We start from the raw sequence: 21422 nt of genomic DNA, 5'->3' as shown, positions 1-21422 counted from the left end.
TGGGCACCCAGAAATGTATAACAGCCAGCAATGTATGTTTTTGAACTGGCAGTAATGTAGGATATGCTGCATTCTGCTAATGCCAAGTAGTAGTATCATAATAACCACACAATCTGTTTTAATGATGTTGATAGAAAAATTGAAATGGTCAGAGAATTATAGAGAACACTTCGCTCTTCTTCAAAGTAGCACCAGAGAACTTCGCGTGAAGGCAGGCTTAACATCTCAACGAAGACAGTGAAGAGCTCCTAACCCCTGAGCATTACATAATTAGCCTTTTATTCTCCACTCTGCAGTGGACCTTCAAATTACAATGTGTATAATCAGTAGTAACAGAGCTAAATGAGCAATAGGAGAGAAATATGATTTTGACCACTCAAATTAAACATTTGTGTGTGTGTATCAGTTTCCTGTAGTCCTCACTATGTGCATTTGCTACACCATAATCAGCTTGATTTCTCCCTCTCCATGACAGTATGGTGGCTGGGTCCCTAAACAGCTTGTGCACACTTAGCTAAGTAATAATAACTAATCTCAGAACTCTGCATTTTCTAACCATTGCAATGATAGTCGCAGTTCATGTAACACTCGAAGGGCTTAGAAGGATGAGGGGGATCTCATTGAAACCTTTCAAATGTTGAAAGGCCTAGACAGAGTAGATGTGGAAAGGGCGTTTCCCATGGTGGGAGTGTCTAGGACAAGAGGGCACAGCCTCAGGATAGAGGGACGCCCTTTCAAAACAGAGATGTGGAGAAATTTCTTTAGCCAAGGGGTGGTAAATTTATGGAATCTGTTGCCACATGCAGCTATGGAGGACAGGCTGTTTTGTGTATTTAAGGCATAGATTGATAGGTTCTTGATTGGACATGACATCTAAGGTTACAGGGAGAAGGCCGGGAACTGGGGTTGAGGAGGAGAAAAAAAAGGATCAGCCATGATTGAATGATGGAGCAGACTCGATGGGCCAAATGGCCTAATTCTGCTCCTATGTCTTGTGGTCTCATTTTTAGTTCATTTTGAGATGTCTGGAGTGCCTAGTTTCTGTTCCCACAAGGTTGAGGCAAATTGTACAAACAATACAAAAATGAACAAAGTTCTCCAATTCTGAGGATTTTGTTTTGAATTTGTATTTTATGTGTTAAAATATGCATGGTACTATCAATAGTATCTAGAAACCATTGCAATTTCATCACAACTTATTGAACTATGTAGTCGTGTGAACATTTAATCATTAAGAAGAATTTTGAGGTCCTGAAATTACCTTGGAGGGAAAGACACAATTGCATCTGCTCTCTACTTTGAGAATATTTGTCCATGTGAATATTTATTTTAGTAATCCAAGCATTATGGTACAAGTGTCCAGTTGAGATAATAAATATGAATATTCATAAACTCAGAAAATGAATATTGCCACGATAGCTGTTCCTTTTGGTGTACACATTGCAAAATGCTTGTTTTGCTTGCTTGAAGCATGACCCTCATGATTGCACAATATGTATTTCCATTGCTAGGTTACCAGATTTGTGTGCAGCAGTGACATACTGTACCTCGAGTGCAGAAACATAAACATGATCTTGAAAGTATGCATTGTAAGGTCAAGCAAGGGGAAGCGAGAGAAACAAATCCAACCTTTGGTCCGGCCTTTAATTGTTCACCGGGTTCTCAATCAGAAGCCAAAAGTGGAAGTGTAAGTAAGATATTGCTGAAAATCCTCATTTAATGTGTCTTAGCAACAAGAGCTAATGTGTGAATGTCCTGTTGCTGTTTTACTGGAATAGTGGTCTGATGCTGTTTGGTTGGGATCATGGCAATGGCATTAGCCTCCAATCAAAGGAAGGTGCTTGTGATGTGGTTTGATATATTTAGAAGGAAGACAGCTGCTCTATAATTCAGGGACAGTCACACGGAGATACTCGACACACTATATACTGAAGTTATGTTCCCATGTTTACTCAGTGCAGCTCACAATCTTAAATGTATTTGCCTTCCAATCTCATTTTTACATCATCTTTCACACTCATAGTTATTTTGCTGTGTGATGTAAATGAATATCTATTCACAGAGATGTAGTTAAATCTAGCCATTGTTGCAATATAGCACCTTTATATGATGGCTCAGACACTTAAACGGATTCTGAAATTCATTGTCTCCGAGGACAAGATGGGTGCTGGTTAGGAATAGCCTGGAAACTTACTGAAGGATTGGAGCTTTGGCATTCATGATAAAAAGACCCCGGTGGTATGTTGTCTCCCAGGTGCCAGGATCAGGGACGTCTCAGATCATGTCTGTGACTTTCTGAAGAGGAGTGGTGACCAGCCAGACGTCTTGGTACTGTTACGTACCCTGTAACTGGGTGTCTGACCAGCAGAGAAAGAAGAATCCGTTGGAGTCTGGTGGTACCAAACTAAAGGTGTTTATTAGTAAACTACACAATACAATATCAAAAATGCAAATATACATATAAAACAAGTTAGCAGTAATAAACCTAAAAGTGTAGGAATAATAATAATTAATAATAAACAAGCTCTATCGATGTTTAGGGGTAAATGAATTGTCATAGGAAAGTATAGAGTTCAGTTCATAACTGCTGAGGTGGTTATGGTTGTTGTATTGAAATCATTGGAGAGAGAGAGAGCGCGAGCGAGATGTAACAACAACAGTTGCGGCAGGCAAACCTTTTTGTGGCTTTCTTAATCCGTCGTATCGTTGTGGTCATTCAGTTATGACCCCTCTGGTCTTCAGCTGGACCGTTCTTCTGTGGTGGACTCGTCACGCTGGCATGAGTGGACACACACACAAGTCCCCACCTTTCCTGCTGTAACACTGAGTTTTACTGACCGATCTCCTGGTTCGGTCTCCGAAGCCCCCACCTTTCTGTGGGTTCCCAACACTCAGTCAGTGTCCACTGGTGTGTCTGAAGGGTGTCTCTCCAGACCTGTCTTTTTATCCCCACTCACAGGATCTCAGCTATCCATCAACTCTGAATGACTGTGTCCATCAAATCAGGCCACTCTTGCTATCTCCTGAGGAATGTTAACGAGCAAAGTAAAGTCCTTGTAGTGGAAGGTAATTTAATCCAGGAAGAGTCATAATATAGTAAATCAACAGTCACTCTCCCCCTCTTATCTGTAGCAAATGTTCTTGCCTGGACTTTATCTCTGTCTCATGAGCAGCATAGCAACAGCAATAGTTCGTAGTTCTCAGGAGGGGGTGTTGGGAATGGTTAACTCTGCACCCCATTGACCATCAGGTCTGTTAATCACTCATAACACCCTCATCCTTCTGGAAATTTTCACCAGGGTGAAAATTAACTAATAAAGCATATTACTGAATTACAGAGTTTAACAAAATACAGAGGTGGTCTTAACTACAAGAATAATACAGATACACTTTCAAATTAACATCTAGATAAACAATCAGCAATTACATTGTCACTCCCCTTTACATGTTGTATTTTAATATCGAATTCCTGTAACAGACTCCAACTAAATAACCTCCTATTTTTATTTTTCATGTTAGCCAAGAATACCAAAGGCTTGTGATCAGTATAAACAATTAATGGTCTCTGTGCTGCACAGATGTAGACCTCAAAATGCTGAATTGCCAAGATTAGTGCCAACAATTCTTTCTCCACAGTGGAGTAATTTCTCTGATGCACATTGAACTTTCGAGAGAAATACGCCACTGGGTGTTTCACTCCATCCCCTGCTTTCTGCAATAGGACTACCCCTGCAGCCTCATCACTTGCATCAGTCGCCAGGGAGAAATGTTTCAAGAGATCAGGTGCTTTTAACACAGGGTGGTGGCACAATATGGTTTTCAAATTCTCAAAAGCTTCCTGACAAGGACTGCTCCACTCAAATTTTTCTTCCTTCTGTAGGAGCTTTGTAAGCTGGAGGGCAATGTCCGTAAAGTTCTTACAAAATTTTCGATAGTACCCCACCATGCCCAAAAACCTTCTCAATGCCGTCTTATTTGTTGGGACAGGAACCTCGGAAATAGCCTGTACTTTAGCCTGCACAGGAGTCAGTCGCCCCTGTCCTACCACATACCCCAGGTACGTGATCGTGGCATGGCCAAACTCACTCTTTGCGAGGTTCACTGTGAGGTGGGCTGCAGACATTCGTTTAAACAGTTCCAGCTTCAATGTGCTCATCCCAAGTGTCACTCCAAACTACTACATCGTCAATGTAAGCCTTTGTGTTTGTTAACCCTTTAATCACAGTGTCAATCATTCTCTGAAATGTCCCTGGAGCGTTTTTCATTCCAAATGGCAACACATTGTATTCATAAAACCCTGATGCTGTGACAAAGGCTGAAATTTCTCGAGCCCTGTCAGTCAAAGGAACACACCAGTATCACTTTAGCAGGTCAATCTAAATGATATACCTCGCTTTACCCACTTTATCAATACAATCATCCACCCTGGGGATAGGGTAAGCATCTGATTGTGTGATGGCATTCACCTTTCTGTAATCTGTACAGAATCTTATACTACCGTCCGGCTTCGGTACAACCACGCATGGAGATGCCCATGCAGAGGAAGATTCATGAATAATACCAGCAGCCAGCATATGCTCAATTTCTTTTTCCACTAGCTTACTCTTTTCCAAATTCATCCGATAAGGGGATTGTTTAATCGGCTGGGCTGAGGTAACAATAACATCATACTCTGTTACATTGCACCTTCTGGGAACATCTGGGCATAAATCTGCATGCCGGTTAATTAGCTGTGTCAGTTGCTCTCTTTGTTCAGGCTCCAAGTGACTGACTTTATCAGCAAAGTTGGCCAAAATAACAGAGTTCCCTAGTCTGGTGGGTACTATGCTTATCTTTTCAAAATGCTCGGACCCCTCCTTATCAATCCTTTCTGCCTCATCGGTCTTCGCGACAGCACTGACCACCATGGGGGTCGCGTCATGATAACCCTTTAGCACGTTAACATGAACCAACTGGCTCGGCTTTCACCTATCAGGTGTTTCGATCACATAATTCAGAGAGTCTATTTTCTTAATCACTTTGTATGGCCCTTGAAACCTCGCCTGTAGGGGGTTGGTAACTACAGGGAACAGGACCTAAACCTTATCACCCACTTGAAATTCTTGCTCTCAGGCTCGTTTATCATACCATTGTTTCATTTTAGTCTGGGAGTCTTTAAGATTTTGCTTCGCAAACTCGCAAACTTTATGGAGCCTTTCATGGAACCTCAAAACATAGTCAATCACATTGACTTGCACATTCGGACTAGACCATTTTTCTTTGAATAAGGTTAAAGGTCCTCTGGGCCTGTGACCAAAAACAAGCTCAAATGGACTGAACCCCAGAGATTCCTGAACTGTGTCCCTCACTGCAAATAACAGAAGTGGTAATGCATCATCCCAGTCACGAGTGTTTTCCTGACAGTAAATTTTAATCACAGTCTTTAAAGTTGCGTGGAATCTTTCCAACGCTCCTTGAGATTCCGGGTGGTATGCAGAGGCTAGAATTTGTTTAACTCCCATCCGTGTCAACATTTGCTGAAATGCACGGGACGAAAAGGTACTTCCCTGATCTGACTGTATCTCTCTAGGTAACCCTACCGTGGTGAAAAATTTAATGAGTGCCTTTACCACTGCAGGAGTCCTAATGTTTCCCAGGGGCACAGCCTCTGGGAATCGAGTAGCAGCACACATCATGATCATGACATACTGCCACCCGCTCGCAGTTCTAGGCAAAGGACCCACAAAATCCACGATGATTCGGGAAAAAGGCTCCCCAAAGGCGGGTATGGGTCTGAGAGGTGCCTTAGAGATAACCTGATTTGGCTTTCCTACCACCTGACAAGTATGGCACCTTTTACAATAGTCAACAATATCCTTCCTCATATTTGGCCAATAAAAATCTTTCATAACCCTATCTACTGTCTTCCTTACTCCCAAATGTCCACCTAGAGGACCCTTGTGAGCCAAGTTCAAAATTTCATCCCGATAAACCTTCGGAACCACCACCTGGTGTACCACCGCCCAGTCCTCATCTACTGGCACCGTGGTCGGCCTCCACTTCCTCATTAATACTCCCTCCTTCAGATAGTATCCCCCCGGTTCCTTATCAATCTCTACCTCAGAAAGAGCTGATTCTTTCAACGCCACAAGCTCATCACAACTCTGCTCCTTTATAAAATCCCTCCTTGCTAATGGTAGATTTACCTCCTCTCCTTTACTCTCCTTAACCCCACTATCCTTTTCCTTCTCCTCCGGTAACCCCTTTTCATACAAGGTCGGCAAAAATGTCTCCGCTAAATCAACCCTGGACTCATTTAAACTGTCTCCTTTCTCAGCCACCTTTCTAGACATGCTGCGAGTGATTGCGCGTGCGGGATAAATCTTGGAATCTATGGGCGGGTCCTCAGCACTTACAGGCTTACTTGTTAATTTCACTGCTAAACACACGTCACCACCTGCCAGATCGTTACCAAGTAGGATGTCCACGCTGTCCTTCGGTAGTTTCAACCGCACCCCTATTTCGACTGGTCCAGATACCAGGTCACATTTCAGAAACATCCTGTGCAAAGGTACGGCCTCAGTCCCTTTCCCGATACCTCTTAACACAACCTCCCTAGTCTCAGTCTCATGACCGAAGTCTAACATCTTCCTTAGAATCAATGACTGATCAGCCCCAGTATCTCTCCAGATCCGCACTGGAACTGGGGTTTCTCCTTCCTTCACAGACACCGTCCCTTCCGAGATAAACTTCCAACGCCCCTCTTGTGCTCTGTCTACCTTTGCCTTCCTTATCGATCTGTTGACCGACTCAATGCAACCAGTCGGGACTGCTGTTTTCCCTTTTCCTGTCTCCTTCTTCAGAGCAAAGCACTTAGATGCTATATGACCAGCTTTCCCACAATTATAACACGTAAAGTTGGGAACCTTCCTGCCTGCCTGTTTTTCCTCCTCCTTACCTCTTCCACTAGCTCCCAGCTTATTCTTTGCCTTAGCCGGTGGGCTTTCTCTGCCGTCCCTACTGCCTTTCTGGTAGCTCTTATTTAGGGAAAACTTTGTTTTGTGGGTTAAGGCATACTCGTCTGCTAATTTGGCAGTCGCAGACAGAGTCACTGTCTCCTTCTCATCCAAGTACGTCTTCATACTCTCAGGGATGCAACCTTTGAACTGCTCCATCAGTATTAACTGTAATAGTTTATCATAATCTCCAACGACCCCTTTTGAGGCGCACCAACGCTCACAATACATTTGCATCTCACGGGCAAACTCAAAATACATGTGGTTCCACAGCTTTCTCAAGTTCCGGAACTTCTGCCGGTATGCCTCTGGCACCAACTCGTAACTCCTCAGTACAGCCCTTTTTACTTCCTCGTAATCCCTAGGCTCATCCATAGACAATGCCGAATACGCTTGTTGAGCCTTCCCCCTAAGTACGCTCTGTAACAGAACAGCCCATTTCCCCTCAGGCCAGTTCTGATTCACAGCCACTTTCTCAAAATGAAGGAAGAACTTATTGACATCCATCTCCTCGAATGGAGGTACCAACTGGATCTCCTGACCAATCTTGAACCCCTCATTTGGGTTTGCTGCCCGGTCTCTTCCCTGCGATGCCTTTAACCTCTCCATTTGCAGCGCAAACTGCCTCTCTTTCTCTCTGTCCTCCCTCTGCCTTGCAGCTTCTATCTCCTTTATCCGGAGCTCATGCTCCCTTTCCTCCTTCTCCGCAGCCAACCTTAATTTTTCTATCTGTATCTGAAGCTCACCCTTGACTGGTTTTTTCTCAGGGAACAGGTCCAATACATCCGACGTGAACACACCCTCGGATACGTAATGCACAGCTATTGCTCTCTGTAAATCCAACTTGCTCATAGACGATTTCACCGTCGAGAGATTTAATCATTTTGCAACGCTCACCAATTCCGCCTTCTTGGCATCTTCTAATGCCCCCGAAGTTGGGTCTTTTAAAAATGTATTAATTTCCATCTCTGCTGGTTTCCCATCTGGTTATCCACACAACCAGATCAGATAAGGGACTTTTATCCCGATTCACTGACCCCCCCCCCCCCCCCCAATTTGGTAATCAAATCCCGGAGACAAGGCCCCAATTTGTTACGTACCCTGTAACTGGGTGTCTGACCAGCAGAGAAAGAAGAATCCGTTGGAGTCTGGTGGTACCAAATTAAAGGTGTTTATTAGTAAACAACACAATACAATATCAAAAATGCAAATATACATATAAAACAAGTTAGCAGTAATAAACCTAAAAGTGTAGGAATAATCAATATCTATCAAGCTCTGTCGATGTCTAGGGGTAAATGAATTGTCATAGGAAAGTATAGAGTTCAGTTCATAAATACTGGGGTGGTTATGGTTGTTGTATTGAAATCGTTGGAGAGAGAGAGAGAGCGAGCGAGATGTAACAACAACAGTTGCGGCAGGCAAACCTTTTTGTGGCTTTTTTAATCCGTTGTATCATTGTGATCATTCAGTTATGACCCCTCTGGTCTTCAGCTGGACCGTTCTTCTGTGGTGGACTCGTCACTCTGGCATGAGTGGACACACACACAAGTCCCCATCGGCCCTGCTGTAACATTGTGAGTTTTACTGACCGATCTCCTGGTTCGGTCTCCAAAGCCCCCACCTTTCTGTGGGTTCCCAACACTCAATCAGTGTCCACTGGTGTGTCTGAAGGGTGTCTCTCTAGACCTGTATTTTATCCCCACTCACGGGATCTCAGCTATCCATCAACTCTGAATGACCGTGTCCATCAAATCAGGCCACTCTTGCTATCTCCTGAGGAATGTTAACGAGCAAAGTAAAGTCCTTGTAGTGGAAGGTAATTTAATCCAGGAAGAGTCATAATATAGTAAATCAACAGTCACTCTCCCCCTCTTATCTGTAGCAAATGTTCTTGCCTGGACTTTATCTCTGTCTCATGAGCAGCATAGCAACAGCAATAGTTCGTAGTTCTCAGGAGGGGGGTTGGGAATGGTTAACTCTGCACCCCATTGACCATCAGGTCTGTTCATCACTCATAACAGTACATAATGGCACCACTGACATAGGAAAGAAATGAGAAGAGGCGCTAAGGAGAGAATTTAGAGAGCTAGGCAGAAGGCTGAAAAGCAGGACAGCTAGGGTATCAGTCTCTGGATTGCTGCCTGTGCCATGCACCATTGAGGGCAAGAACAGGATGATTTAGCAGATAAATGCATGGATGAGGAACTGGTGCGGGTGGGGGGGAGGGTTTCAGATTTATGGATCATTGGGATCTCTTCTGGGGAAGGTATGACCTGTACAAAAGGAAAGGGTTATACATGAAAACAGGGGACTGAAATTCTTGCTAGAGCTGTTGGGAAGAGTTTAAACCAATTAGACAGAGGGATGGGAATTGGAGTGGCAGGGCTGAGCACAGCGATGTGGTTTACAAAAAGAGGTAGTGTATAGTGTGTGCCAGGAAGGTCAGGCAGATGTTCGGGCAAAGTTGCAGTTAGTGAGATGAGGTGAAGCATAATGGGACAAAATTGGAAAGAATGCTGGACACAGGACTTAAGGTGTATATGGAATAAGGTAGATGATTTTGTAGTGCAGTTAGAGATTGGCAGGTATGACATTGTGGGTACCATGGCTGAAAAAAAGATTGTAGTTGGGAGCTTAATATCCAAGGATGCACTATCTATTGAAAGCACAGGCAGATAGGCTAAGGAGGAGGAAAGGCTCTGCTGGTAAAAACATGAAATAAAATCTTTAGAAATCTTTAGGATCAGAAGATGTAGAATCCTTGTGGGTAGAGTTTGTCATGGTTTCGGTTGGCCGTTCCCCTTTAACACTTTCTCCCTGATTTTGCCCCAATTTCAGTCATTTGCTGCTAGTTTACCCAATACCGTACACCTGGTTCTCATCAGAGACTGGGGAATAAATACAATGGTGACACGATCACAGGTTGCCAGTTTGTTGGTCAATTCTCGTGTGATACTTCGTTACCTAGTCTGATTAGAACTGTTAATTCTAAGTTCTGCACCAGTTTCTAGATAGTTCCTGTAGTTCCTGTCTCCTTGTCAAGATTCCTCCGGTTTCTTGTTCTACATCCAGCCTCCCCAACTCAGTCGATGTGCTGGTGTCCTGCACTTGGGTACTCTTCAGTCGCCCCCCCTTGCAACAGAGTTAAGTATCTGCAAGGGTAAGAAGACCCTTATGGGGGTTATAGACAGGACTCTGGAAAAGTAGTGGTCTACAGACTACAGTGTGAGATAGAAAAAGCATGTTGTAAAGGCATGGTTACATTAGTCATGGGGAATATATGCAGATAGATTGGGAAGATCAGGTTAATGCTAGATCCCAAGAGTGAGAATTTGCAGAATGTCTCCAAGATGACTTTATAGAGCTGCTTGTGGTTGAGCCCACATGAGGATTGGCTATTCTGGACTGGGTGTTGTGTAATGAACTGGATTTGATTAGGGAGCCTAAAGTAATGGAACAGTGATCATAATGTAATAGAATTTTCCCTGCAATTTGAGAAGAAGATAAAGTCAAATGTATTAGTATTACATTGGAGTAAAAGGAAAGAGGCCTGAGAGAGGTGCCAGCCAGAATTGATTGGAAGGGGCCAGTAGCAGGGATGTGGGCAGAGCAGCAATGGCTGGAGTTTCTGCGAGCAATTCACATGGTGCAGGATAGGTACGTTCCAAAGAAGAGGAAGTGTTCTAAAGGTAGGATGACACAACCGTGGCTGACAATGATGTCAAAGTCAACATAAAATCAAAAGAGGGCATCTAATAGAGCAAAAAATTAGTCTGAAGTTAGAGGATTGGGAAATTTTTAGAAACCAACTAAAGCCAACTAAAAATCATAAGTGGGGAAAAGATGAAGGTAAGCCAGCCAATAATATCAAAAGTTTTTTTCAGATATAAAGAATAAGCGAGGTTAGATATTGGACTGCTGGTCTGGGGCCAGAGGCCCAGCCTCAAAATGGAGGGACATCCTTTCAGAACAGAGATGAGAAGGAATTTCTTTAGCCAGTGGGAGGTAAATCTGTGGAATTCATTTCCACAGGCGGCCAAGTCACTGGGTGCATTTAAGGTGGAGGTTGATAGGTTCTTGATTAGTCAGGGCATGAAATGCTTTGGGGAGAAGGCAGGAGAAGGGGGATAAGAGGGAAATGGATCAGTCATTTGGCTCAATGGGCCAATCAGCCTATTTCTGCTTCTATGCCTTATTGTCTTCAATGCCTCAATGCTGCAGTCACTATGGTCGGGTAGTCTTTGGTGGAAACTTATTGATGATTGTTCAATGTCATTATTACAGAAAAAAGGCATTGTCTGATGTCACCCTTTGCTATTTCAGAAGGCAAAACCCAAAATACTGAGGAACAAGCAATGTTCCCTCTAACATGTGCATATGCATAAATCTTTTCCTACCAGCGCACAAAGGAATTTAAACTGTGCACAAAAGATTGTCGCACTCTACCTCATTGGCAAGTTAAGTATATTTCACGATCCTACACAATCACATTTCCTTTTCCCGGTTTCTGACGCAGACAGTGTTGGCAACATGGAGTTTGTGATTTATCTGAAGATTTTAAAACTGGCTTATTTATACTGTTTTTATTGAAGAAATTATTGATTCACTATTCCAAAGAAGCAAAAGATGTGAAGTTGAAAAGGACCGCTGGTTTATTTAAAGATGAATGGCTTAATGAAATAGTAGAAACTGCAACACTGGAAGCTCATGAGGTCAGGAACATGCAGCTACAAGAAATATTAATGTACAACACCTAAGTGTATTGTCACAATGCAAATGTTGCTGGAGAATCTGCAAGTGGTTCGAATGACATTTGGAAACAACTTTTTAGAGCGTCATTTAGCAAGAAAATCACATTAGGATGTATGTTTTGTGAGTGCAGATGAACGAGAGCAAAAACGATTAAACCCAGAGGAGATCAAAGTTCTTATTGACAGTTTTAATAGCTGTTAAAATGAATCCCTATATATATATATATATATATATATATAATAGGGGATTCAAGGGTTGCAGATGTTGTTCTCTTATTCAAGAAAGGAAGTAGAGATAGCCTAGGAAATTATAGACCAGTGAGTCTTACCTTAGAGGTTGGTAAGTTGATGGAGAAGATCCTGAGAGGCAGGATTTATGAACATTTGGAGAGGCATAATATGATTAGGAATAGTCAGCATGGCTTTGTCAAAGGCAGGTAATGCCTTACGAGCCTGATTGAATTTTTTGAGGATGTGATTAAACACATTGATGAAGGAAGAGCAGTAGATGTAGTGTGTATGGATTTCAGCAAGGCATTTGACAAGGAACCCATGCAAGGCTTATTGAGAAAGTAAGGAAGCATGGGATCCAAGGGGACATTGTTTTGTGGATCCAGAACAGGCTTGCTCACAGAAGACAAAGAGTGGTTGTAGATGGGTCATATTTTGCATGGAGGTCGGTGACTAGTGGTGTGCCTCAGGGATCTATTCTGGTAACCCAGGTAAGTGTAAGGTGGTTCATTTTGGTAGGTCAAATATGATGGTAGAATATGGTAAGATACTTGACAGTGTGGAGGATCAGAGGGATCTTGGGGTCCGAGTCCATAGGACACTCAAAGTTGATACGCAGGTTGACTCTGGTTAAGAAGACATACAGTACATTGGCCTTCATCAACCATGGGACTGAGTTTAGGTAATTTTGCAGCTATGTAGGATACTGGTCATATCCCACTTGGAGTACTGTGCCTCACTACAGGAAGGATGTGGAAACTATAGAAAGGGTGCAGAGGAGATTTATAAGGATGTTGGCTGGATTGGGAGCATGCCTTATGAGAGTAGGTTGAGTGAACTTGGCCTTTTCTCCTTGGAGTGGCAGAAGATGAGAGATGACCAGGTAGAGGTGTACAAGATGATGAGAGGCATTGATCGTATGGATAGTCAGAGGCTTTTTCCCAGGACTGAAATGGCTACCACAAGAGGGCACAGGTTTAAGGTGCTGGGGAGTAGGTACAGAGGAGAAGTCAGGGGTAAGTTTTTTACACAGAGTGGTGTGTGTATGTGGAATGTGCTGCTGGCAGCAGTGGTGGAGGCGGAAATGATAGGGGCTTTTAAAAGACTCCTGGATAGGTACATGGAGCTTAGAAAAACAGGATTATGTTTAAGCCTAGGTAATTTCTAAAGTACATGATCAGCATAGCATTGTGTGCTGAAGGGCCTGTATTGCGTTGTAGGTTTTCTATGCTCCTATATAGGAGCAGAATTAGACCGTTCGGCCCATCAAGTCTGCTCTGCCATTTTATCATGGGTGATCCAAGTTTCCTCTCAGCCCCAATCTCCTGCCTTTTCCCCATGGACGCTGTCTCAGAAAGGCAGTGTCCATTATTAAGGACCTCCAGCACCCAGGGCATGCCCTTTTCTCACTGTTACCATCAGGTAGGAGGTACAGAAGCCTCGAGACACACACTCAGTGATTCAGGAACAGCTTCTTCCCCTCTGCCTTCTGATTCCTAAATGGACATTGAAGCTTTGGACACTACCTCACTTTTTTAATATACAGTATTTCTGTTTTTGCACATTTAAAAAAATGTATTCAATATACATAATTGATTTACTTGTTTATTTATTATTATGTTTTGTTTTATTTATTATTTTTTTCTCTCTCTTCTAGATTATTTATTGCGTTGAACTGCTGCTGCTGAGTTAACAAATTTCAGGTCATATGCTGGTGATAATAAACCTGATTCTGATATCCCTTCATGCCCTGACCAAACAAGAATCTATCATCCTCTGCCTTAAATATACATAAAGACTTGGTCTCCACAGCTGCCTGTGGCAAAGAATTCCACAGCTTCACCACTCTCTGACTAAAGAAATTCATCCTCTTTTCCATTCTAAAAAGAGGCCCTCTATTCTGAGGCTGTGTCCTCTGGTCTCAGACTCTCTCGCCACAGGAAACATCCTCTCCACATCCACTCTATCAAGTCCTTTCACCATTCGATAGGTTTCAATGAGGTCACTCCTCATTCTTCTGAATTCTAGTGAATACAAGCACAGACCCATCAGACAAGTAAATCAGACAAGACAAGTACCCTTCATGTAACAAGCCATTCAATACTGGAATCATTTTTGTGAGCCTTCTTTGAACCTTTTCCAGTTTCAGCACATCCTTTCTAAGATAAGGGGTTCAAAACTGCTCATAATACTCCAAGTGAGGCCTCGCCAGTGTTTTATAAAGTCTCACCATTACGTCCTTGCTTTTATATTCTAGTCCTCTTGAACTACATGCTAATATTGCGTTTGCCTTCCTCACCACAGACTCAACCTGCAAATTAACTTTAGGGACTCCGAAGTCCCTTTGCACCTCAGTTTTTTTGCATTTTTTTCTCCTTTTAGAAAATAGTTAACCTTTCATTTCTTCTATCAAAGTGCATAACACTATATTCCATCTGCCATTTCTTTGCCCATTCTTCTAATCTGTCTAAGTCCTTCTGTAGCCTCTCTACTTCATCAAAACTACCTGCCCCTCCAACTATCTTCATATCATCTGCAAACATTGCAACACAGCCATCAATTCCATCATCTAAATCATTGGCATATAACGTAAAAAGAATCGATCCCGACACAGACTCTTGAGAAACACCACTAGTCATCGGCAGCAAGTCAGAGAAGACTCCCTTTATTTCCACTCATTGCCTCCTGCCAATCAGCCATAACTTTACCCATGCTAGATGATGACACAGGGCTATGATTCTTGTCATTATTGTTCCCTGTAATGTGTGATGACCAGTGTGTGCAAAAATCTTGTGCTGTGCAATTTTCAGCCCATTGCCAACATATACACACTGAATATGTATTATATATATAGGGATTCATTTTAACAGCTAGTAAAACTGTCAATAAGAACTTTGATCTCCTCTGGATTTAGTCGTTTTTGCTCTCGTTCATCTGCACTCACAAAACATACATCCTAATGTGATTTTCTTGCTAAATGACACTCTAAAAAGTTGTTTCCAAATGTCATTCGAACCACTCAATGGGCCAAATAGCCTATTTCTGCTTCTATGCCTTATTGTCTTCAATGCTTCAATGCTGCAGTCACTATGGTCGGGTAGTCTTTGGTGGAAACATTGATGATTGTTCAATGTCATTATTACAGAAAAAAGGCATTGTCTGATGTCACCCTTTGCTAATTCAGAGGCAAAACCCAAAATACTGAGGTACTACAAGCAATGTTCCCTCTAACATGTGCATATGCATAAATCTTTTCCTACCAGTGCACAAAGGAATTTAAACTGTGCACAAAAGATTGTCGCGCTTTACCTCATTGGCAAGTTAAGTATATTTCATGATCCTACACCATATATGTCAAACTCAAGGCCCGTGGGCCAAATCCGGCCCGCGGTGGAATTATCTTTGGCCCGCGAGATCATATCTAATTACTATTAAAGCTGGCCCCAGTAATCGAAGCATCTATGGCGTATGATATGGCTAATGCTGAGTTTATTCAGGTACCAGGTTTTCAGGGTTTTTAGTGTTTATTCGGCAGTCTTGCTCAGCAGTCTTCTTCATAAGAAACGGAATTTGTAAAGTGAAACACTTTGTAGTTATAGCAGAGACTGAGACACATGAGAGCACGCTGAAAAAACGGAGGCAACGAAAGCTGCGTTCGCACGCGTCCGACTGATCCGGCCCGCATGAAGCTGCATTTTGCTCAATCCGGCCCGTGACCTAAAATGAGTTTGACACCCCTGTCCTACACAATCACATTTCCTTTTCCCGGTTTCTGACGCAGACAGTGTTGGCAACATGGAGTTTGTGATTTATCTGCAGATTTTAAAACTGGCTTATTTATACTGTTTTTATTGAAGAAATTATTCATTCACTATTCCAAAGAAGCAAAAGATGTGAAGTTGAAAAGGACCGCTGGTTTATTTAAAGATGAATGGCTTAATGAAACAGTAGAAACTGCAACACTGGAAGCTCATGAGGTCAGGAACATGCAGCTACAAGAAATATTAATGTACAACACCTAAGTGTATTGTTACGATGCAAATGTTGCTGGAGAATCCGGTGCAATCACCACCGGCACCTGTGCAATCACAGCCGGTGCTACGTAGATCGCAGCGACAGATTCGACCACCTGATAGACTTAACCTGTAATATACTTGTCAGAAACTTCACCCCATGGGGACTCTCTTTTAAAACAAAGGGGGGGTGAATGTGGTGAACTACATATACCTGTCTGGACACACCCCCCCTGCTGACTGCTCCTGTGGCTCCTCCCACTGACCGTGGCTCCTCCCACAGACCCCGGTATAAAGACGATTGAGGCCTGAGCCCAGCCCTCAGTCTCCCGGATGTAGCATGGTAGTCAATTGCTGCTTGTTCTTTCTTCCAATCAATAAAAGCCTATATCTCGCCTCACATCTCAGAGAGTTATTGATGGTGCATCAGGTACGGAGCTGTGTATGTCTCAGTACAAGAGTTATCACAAAAAACTGAGCATGGTACTGAGCTGTGTATGTCTCAGTACAAGAGTTATCACAGGAAACTGAGCATGGTACTGAGCTGTGTATGTCTCAGTACAAGAGTTATCACAAAAAACTGAGCATGGTACTGAGCTGTGTATGTCTCAGTACAAGAGTTATCACAGGAAACTGAGCATGGTACTGAGCTGTGTATGTTTCAGTACAAGAGTTACCACAAAAAACTGAGCATGGTACTGAGCTGTGTATGTCTCAGTACAAGAGTTATCACAGGAAACTGAGCATGGTACTGAGCTGTGTATGTCTCAGTACAAGAGTTATCACAGGAAACTGAGCATGGTACAGAGCTGTGTATGTCTCAGTACAAGAGTTATCACAGGAAACTGAGCATGGTACAGAGCTGTGTATGTCTCAGTACAAGAGTTATCACAGGAAACTGAGCATGGTACTGAGCTGTGTATGTCTCAGTACAAGAGTTATCACAGGAAACTGAGCATGGTACTGAGCTGTGTATGTCTCAGTACAAGAGTTATCACAGGAAACTGAGCATGGTACAGAGCTGTGTATGTCTCAGTACAAGAGTTATCACAGGAAACTGAGCATGGTACTGAGCTGTGTATGTCTCAGTACAAGAGTTATCACAGGAAACTGAGCATGGTACAGAGCTGTGTATGTCTCAGTACAAGAGTTATCACAGGAAACTGAGCATGGTACAGAGCTGTGTATGTCTCAGTACAAGAGTTATCACAGGAAACTGAGCATGGTACTGAGCTGTGTATGTCTCAGTACAAGAGTTATCACAGGAAACTGAGCATGGTACTGAGCTGTGTATGTCTCAGTACAAGAGTTATCACAGGAAACTGAGCATGGTACTGAGCTGTGTATGTCTCAGTACAAGAGTTATCACAGGAAACTGAGCATTGTACTGAGCTGTGTATGTCTCAGTACAAGAGTTATCACAGGAAACTGAGCATGGTACTGAGCTGTGTATGTCTCAGTGCAAGAGTTATCACAAAAAACTGAGCATGGTACTGTGGTGAACTGCATATACCTGTCTGGACACGCCCCCCCGCTGACAGCTCCTGTGGCTCCTCCCACAGACCCCGGTATAAAGGCGATTGAGGCCTGAGCCCAGCCCTCAGTCTCCCGGACGTAGCATGGTGGTCAATTCCCGACCGTTAGAACTCCCTCTTCCCACCACCCTCAAAGCCCTCAGACGGTGCCTGGGCTTCTTTTCCTATTACGCCCAATGGGTCCCCCATATTAGGCACTGGAGGCACTATCTCGCCGGCAAAAGGTTCACCTTGCTGACCGACCAGCGCTCAGTTGCGTTCATGTTCAGCAACCAACAGTGGGGCAAAATCAAAAATGATAAAATTTTGCGGAGGAGAATAGAACTCTCCACCTACAATTATGATACCCTGTACCGGCCTGGAAGGCTCAATGAGCCCCCTGATGGCTTATCCCGGGGAGCGTGTGTCAGCGCACAGCTCGACCAGCTATACACCCTCCATGCACATCTTTGCCACCCAGGGGGTCACCCGATTTTACCATTTTGTGAAAGCCCGGAACCTGCCGTACTCCCTTGAGGACATCAGGACGATGACCAGGGACTGCCAAGTCTGCGCTGAGTGCAAACCGCACTTCTACCGTCCTGAAAAGGCACAACTTATCAAGGCCACCCGCCCCTTTGAGCGACTGAGTGTTGACTTTAAGGGCCCCCTTCCCTCCACCGACCGCAATGTCTACTTTCTCAACATTATCGACGAGTACTCGCGGTTTCCCTTTGCTATCCCCTGCCCCGACACCACTGCCACATCCGTCATAAAAGCCCTGCGCCAGCTCTTCACTCTGTTCAGATATCCCTGCTATATCCACAGTGATAGAGGGTCCTCCTTTATGAGTGACGAGCTGTGCCAGTACCTGCTGGCTCGGGGCATTGCTACTAGTAGGACCACGAGCTATAATCCCCGGGGGAATGGACAGGTGGAGAGGGAGAATGCTACAGTGTGGAAGGTCACACTTTTAGCCCTTAAGTCAAAAGGGTTGCCGGTCTCTTGATGGCAGGAGGTCCTCCCTGAGGCACTCCACTCTATCCGCTCCCTGTTATGTATGTCCACCAATGCCACCCCTCATGAGCGCCTATTCTCTTTTCCCAGGAAGTCTGCCACTGGGACCACACTACCAGCTTGGCTGACATCCCCAGGGCCAGTGCTGCTCCGGAAACATGTGAGGAGTAATAAATACACCCCGCTGGTAGAGAGGGTTCACCTTCTACATGCTAACCCCCAGTATGCCTACGTGGTCTTACCTGATGGGTGGGAGGACATGGTCTCCGTCCGCGACCTGGCGCCCGCAGGAGCAGCAGACCACTACCCCAAACACTCCACGGTAACTATGAACCCTGTACCCGAGGTGACACCGCGCACACCAAGACCTACACAGCTCCTCATGACACTCCTATACCGGGCGTCTCGCACACGCATATACCAGGCGCCTCGCACATGCATGAGGGATCACTGACGCCTAGTGGGCTAACACCTCCAGTTAGGCCGGAACCAGCTCAACCACCGTCTCCGGTTCAATCACCACCGGCACCTATGCAATCACAGCCGGTGCTATGTAGATCGCAGCGACAGATTCAACCACGTGATAGACTTAACCTGTAAATATACTTGTCAGAAACTTCGCCCCATGGGGACTCTCTTTAAAACAAAGGGGGGGTGAATGTGGTGAACTACATATACCTGATTGGACATGCCCCCCCAGCTGACTGCACCCACTGACCGTCGCTCCTCACACAGACCCCGGTATAAAGGCGATTGAGGCCTGAGCCCAGCCCTCAGTCTCCCTGATGTAGCATGGTGGTCAATTGCTGCTTGTTCTTTCTTCCAGTCAATAAAAGCCAATATCTCGCCTCACGTCTCGGAGAGCTATTGATGCTGCATCAGAACCATGCTCAGTTTTTTGTGATAACTCTTGTACTGAGACATACACAGCTCAGTACCATGGTCAGTTTTTTGTGGTAACTCTTGTACTGAGACATACACAGCTCAGTACCATGCTCAGTTTCCTGTGATAACTCGTGTACTGAAACATAAACAGCTCAGTACCATGCTGAGTTTCCTCTGATAACTCTTGTACTGAAACATACGCAGCTCAGTACCATGCTCAGTTTCCTCTGATAACTCGTGTACTGTAACATACACAGCTCAGTACCATGCTCAGTTTCCTGTGAGAACTCTTGTACTGACAGATACACAGCTCAGTACCATGCTCAGTTTTTTGTGGTAACTCCTGTACTGAAACATCCACAGCTCAGTACTGTGGTGAACTAGATATACCTGTCTGACTGCTCCTGTGGCTCCTCCCACAGTCCCTGCTGACTGCTCCTGTGGCTCCTCCCACAGACCCCTGTATAAAGGCGACTATGGGCTGCTGCTCTCCCTCATTTTCCCCAGGATGTAGTGCTGTTTATTCTTCCAGTCAATAAAAGCCGATAACTCGCTTCCTGAGTCTCAGCGTGAGTTATTGATGGTGCATCAAGTACCATGCTCAGTTTCCTCTGATAACTCGTGTACTGAAACATACACAGCTCAGTACCATGCTCGGTTTCATGTGATAACTCTTGTACTGAGACATACGCAGCTCAGTACCATGCTCAGTTTCCTGTGATAACTCTTGTACAGAGACATACACAGCTCAGTACCATGCTCAGTTTCCTGTGATAACTCTTGTACTGAAACATACACAGCTCAGTACCATGCTCAGTTTCCTGTGATAACTCTTGTACTGAAACATACACAGCTCAGTACCATGCTCAGTTTTTTGTGGTAACTCTTGTACTGAAACATACACAGCTCAGTACCATGCTCAGTTTCCAGTGATAATTCTTGTACTGAGACATACACAGCTCAGTACCATGCTCAGTTTTTTTGTGATAACTCTTGTACTGAGACATACACAGCTCTGTACAATGCTCAGTTTCTTGTGATAACTCTTGTACTGAAACATGCACAGCTCAGTACCATGCTCAGTTTCCTGTGATAACTCTTGTACTGAGACATACACAGCTCAGTACCATGCTCAGTTTCCTGTGGTAACTCCTGTACTGAGGCATACACAGCTCAGTACCATGCTCAGTTTCCTGTGATAACTCTTGTACTGAGACATATACAGCTCAGTACCATGCTCAGTTTCCTGTGATAACTCTTGTACTGTAACATACACAGCTCAGTAGCATGCTCGTTTCCTGTGATAACTCTTGTACTGACAGATACACAGCTCAGTACCATGCTCAGTTTTTTGTGGTAACTCCTGTACTGAAACATACACAGCTCAGTACTGTGGTGAACTAGATATACCTGTCTGACTGCTCCTGTGGCTACTCCCACAGATCCTGCTGACTGCTGCTGTGGCTCCTCCCACAGACCCCTGTATAAAGGCGACTGTGGGCTGCTGCTCTCCCTCATTTTCCCCAGGATGTAGTGCTGTTTATTCTTCCAGTCAATAAAAGCCGATAACTCGCTTCCTAAGTCTCAGCGTGAGTTATTGATGGTGCATCAAGTACCATGCTCAGTTTCTTCTGATAACTCGTGTACTGAAACATAAACAGCTCAGTACCATGCTGAGTTTCCTCTGATAACTCTTGTACTGAAAACTACACAGCACAGTACCATGCTCAGTTTTTTGTGATAACTCTTGTACTGAGACATATACAGCTCAGTACCATGCCCAGTTTCCTGTGATAACTCTTGTACTGAAAACTACACAGCACAGTACCATGCTCAGTTTTTTGTGATAACTCTTGTACTGAAACATACACAGCTTATTACCATGCTCAGTTTCCTGTGATATCTCTTGTACAGAGACATACAGAGATCAGTATCATGCTCAGTTTCCTGTGATAACTCTTGTACTGAGATATACACAGCTCAGTACCATGCTCAGTTTCCTGTGATAACTCT

The 21422-nt window shown here is 44.0% G+C and overlaps 1 long non-coding RNA gene across 2 annotated transcripts in view; it reads left to right on the top strand.

The window, feature by feature from the left end:
* Window positions 1-1573: 1573 nt before the first annotated feature.
* LOC140731421 (uncharacterized) overlaps window positions 1574-21422 on the top strand; it is a 137709-nt gene continuing 117860 nt past the window's right edge. For both annotated transcript variants that reach the window (XR_012099815.1, XR_012099816.1), the window contains exon 1: window positions 1574-1687. This is a non-coding gene — a long non-coding RNA (uncharacterized lncRNA). The remainder of the gene's footprint in view (window positions 1688-21422) is intronic.

The sequence above is a fragment of the Hemitrygon akajei genome, chromosome 8 (assembly GCF_048418815.1).
Source record: "Hemitrygon akajei chromosome 8, sHemAka1.3, whole genome shotgun sequence".
In the NCBI taxonomy this organism is placed as follows: domain Eukaryota; kingdom Metazoa; phylum Chordata; class Chondrichthyes; order Myliobatiformes; family Dasyatidae; genus Hemitrygon; species Hemitrygon akajei.
Note: the sequence above shows the minus strand (reverse complement) of the source record. Positions and strands in the feature narration are given on the sequence as shown.